Below are 3,970 nucleotides of genomic sequence, written 5' to 3'. Positions count from 1 at the left end.
CAGACAAAACATTCTGCTTTTCTAGCTTATATTTCACCTCGACTTAATATTCTACAAAGAATGAGAGCCACCTGGGCATCCTCTGCGAGAGGTGAGGCGACTGAGTCGCAGTGCATAGGGAGGCATGGTATCATTGCGAACTGCATGGAGCCGAAAAGGGGAGCCCTTAACTTGACACGTGCATACCTCATCGCAAGTATATCCTTGTTGTGAAATGGGTAGTTTTTCTCTGCAGCCTTGAGCTGACGAGATTCGAACACGATCAACTGATCAGCTGCTTGCAGCAGTGCACAGCCGATAGCAAAGTCCGAAACACTATATAAATAAAACAAAAGGTCGATCGGGGTGTGGCAACGCCAGTATTGGTACACGAAGGACGCTGATTTTGACCTTGTCAAAAGCCTCCCTATGCTCGGTGTCCCAGCAATATTCCGTGTCCTTCTTGAGGACATTTGACAATGGCCGTGCCATTTCAGCATAATTTGCGCTATTTTTGTGCAAGTAGTTGGCGAGGTCAAGCCAATTGCGCAAGTGCTTTTGATTCTTCGAAAATGTCCTGTCCACATTGGAGCTGTCCTTAGCGGGATCCGCTCGATGACCACGCTTTATATGAACCACCCTAAATCGGGAATTTTTCCGAGCCGAAAATGCACTTGTCTGCATGAGCAAACAGCTTATTCGTGCGCATGGACTCAAACACCGCTCTCAAATGAATAATGTGGACTTTTTCGTCTGTCCTCTCGTGCCCTTCACGACTGTGGACGAAGATAACGTCGAAGTATGCTTGTGCATACGCCTGATGGGGCCTGAACAACTGCGTCACAAGACGATTAAATGTTGCTTATGCATTTGACAGCCCTTGGGGCATCTCCAGCCACTCCCCGAGTATCCTGCTCGGAGTACGCTGCTAGCAGAATATCATTTGGTCTCATGACCAATTGGTATTAACCATCGACCAAGTCGAGTGCGCTGTACTTTGTACAGCCAACCATGTTTTTTGGAGAACATTCTTCCTATAAATCGGCGTCTGTGCTAGAATTATGGTAGCTTTTGCTTATTGTAACCGTGAACAATACTCTACTGCCGTTCTGGGAGCCGAATGCAAAGACTTGCTCTCATGCACCATTCCTGCCTCGTGCTTCGCACGGAAGAAGGCGTCAATGATGTCGTGGCAGGGACCACTGGCGTGGTTCGCAGTATTTGGTTCCCGGAAACAGGTCAATATCATGACGCACACCTCGGTCCGGTGGTAGCCCCGACGGCGGATCGACGTCTCAAAAATTCCCACACCACAGGATAGTACGGATCCGAGGGATTCTTCAGGACCGAAGATCTACACCGTAAGCTTAGCGCCCTTTTGATTTCCTCCAGAAAGAGCCACATCCAGAAGCGAAGACGAGATGATCTCCTCTTCCGGTCTTATCATGACCACTTAGGCTTAGTCGCCTCCCTTCAAGCCACCACCGAACCCTTCGGAGGACGAAGGACATCTCGTCTAGCTCAAGAAGCGCATTCAGCGTAGGAATAGCCTCGAGGGTGACGTCTCCATGCTTCTCCCCCGTCATGCCGCTGACAAGGGTGTATAGCTGTACGATATCGTAGAATGTGTGCACTGTAGACGATATCATCTACAATAGACACATCATGAGTCAGGGTGGACGCACTGCGTCTTGCCGCTAGTCTACAGCGTTGCTGTCTCCTCTCAACACAGATTATCTCCCTCGGCGAGACCAGTATACGCACTCGGCATCGTCCAGTGTTAGCCTCACTTCCTGGTCCATCGAAGCCCTGATGTTATTAGTAACATCCGACGAAAAGCTGCTTGCCCCGCAGTCTTTGTCTAGTCGGTAACGTGCCACACCACGCACATCGGAAGTGCTTTGCCCAAGATGTCGACCATATAATTCATGGCATGCAGAGACGGCTTTGAAACATAAGCAGTGCTAAGTGGATTGTATGCCACTCCACGTTTATCAATAAGGCCTCGCTTTAGATGCCTCGAACTTCGTCCGAGCATGCCTCTCTTGGTATGCAGCGACTGCTCCAATACTTGAGGAGTGCTCAGCGGGTTACGTGCCACTTAACGTTCAGCCCGCGAGCCATGCTCGGGACTCCTTTCCGTTAAATCTGCGGTGTTCATTAACGTAGATATTCCAATCTTGAGCGCGGTTGACCCTCTCAGTCCAATAACCGCACCAATAGTGTTTGTCTCCTAGCGGAGGTGTGTTGATGACTCACCAAAGCCCCACCAGGAGACGTGCGCTTAGCGCCCAAGGTCATTGAACTCCGGTCAAACCATGGCTCATGGTTTACCAGCCATGCCATGTCGTACCTTGAGTCCAAGTTTGAGACTTAGCAGCGCGCTACGCTATTAGGTAGAAAAACTGACATTGAGATCCACACGGACCTTCGATATCATGACACATGTCCACGTCGCTCAGCAAACAGTGACGATGTCACCCAACCGCGCCTTCAGCACCTCAGCATACGTATGACTTCCTTCCATCATGGAGCGTCGGAAAAATTGTCCGGTTTCCCGAAGTCGAACAGGATCTAAAATGGTGTCCTTTACCCCTGTACAGTCGCTTTTACGACCAGCAAGCCCGGCTTGCTTACACGTTCCGTGTTTACGTGCAAAATTTCTTCGGGACTGGGCCCTGCTGACCTCTTTCTCCTTGAGGCTCAACAGAGCTCAGTTCTTCCCCAGTAAACCACCCCGCAACAACTGCGTGTTGTCGTTTTCCCGCGACGAACCAGAGGACTGATATAAAGTCCATTCGATGAACCTTGACGTACCATGCGCAGGGGACAACCAATCCGAAGGTGACCGGTGTCCCACAAACAAAACATGACCAAAAGTTCGAACGCTGCTCGGCAGCTGTGTCTCCTCTTCCTCAGCATAGCTGAGAACTATCGAATCACTTCCGCTAATCGAGCTATGAGGGTGTGCATTCCAACCAAGTCAGGCCGACTTATAGCTGAGTCGACATTCAATGCCATATTCACTGGTTTTTCAAAGAAGGGGATGCACATGGAAGACTTCCATGCTGGCCACGCCAGTACAATGGCCTTCCATTAAGACAGTCGTTGGGAAGAGAATCGGTTGTCATATCGGCAAAGAGTTGCAGCAACCCTTGGACAAAGTCTACCAATTTCTTCTTGCCCTATGGGGAAACACGATCGCACGCAATATACCTGATAGTCGGTGAGATTACTCATGAAAGCTGCAGCTGTAGCTGCCGTCAGGAGGGAAACGCCGTTTCGACCGATGTGATGCCCATTCTCGCGCTTGAATCCCAAGCTTCGCAATAGCTCGCGCCACGCGCTGTTGCTCGATCTGGTGCTTGGCGGATGCGATGACCATCTCGGCCTCTCTCAGAGCAGGAGATTCTCTCCATTTTTGCCTTCATAGGTCTTAACATTCATCATGAGCGGCTTTGTCGGGGGATTTTCGTCGCCGACGGTGGCGTCATGACGCAGTCGACGCCAACGACTTCGTCTGTAGGGGTAACAGCAGAGAATTTTATAGCTAGTAAACGTCTCAAGGCGCGTGCAGATCGCTTCAGGTCCTTTCGAAGCAAGGTATTGCACGTCCCCAGGGCCAAGCAGAGACATCAGCTGATTAAGCCCGTCTTGCATTCCCTGTGGAAATTAAGAGAATTGCTCCATCTTCACAAGGGGTCAGTCGTAACGACTCAAGTGTAGAATCACTACAAGTGCTTTAAAGCTTCAAAGTGCAGCGGGGCTGCCGTAGCTCATTTGCTTCGTTATGGTCGATAGCCTTCGTTCTATACGTTGAACCAGTATGAGTGTCGCGAACTCCTACTGTAACATCAACCTTAATTGAAGGGAAATAAACTGTTCCATTTAAAAAATCAACTGTACTTCTCGGATTTATCTATGGCAAGTTCGCTTAAATCTAAATCTATAGGTCTTCTAAACTAATAAGTAAAAGCTAAGTAACGGCTTG

Source organism: Plasmopara halstedii (assembly GCF_900000015.1).
Source record: "Plasmopara halstedii genome assembly, contig: Scaffold_110, whole genome shotgun sequence".
NCBI classification, from domain to species: Eukaryota; Oomycota; class Peronosporomycetes; order Peronosporales; family Peronosporaceae; genus Plasmopara; species Plasmopara halstedii.
Note: the sequence above shows the minus strand (reverse complement) of the source record.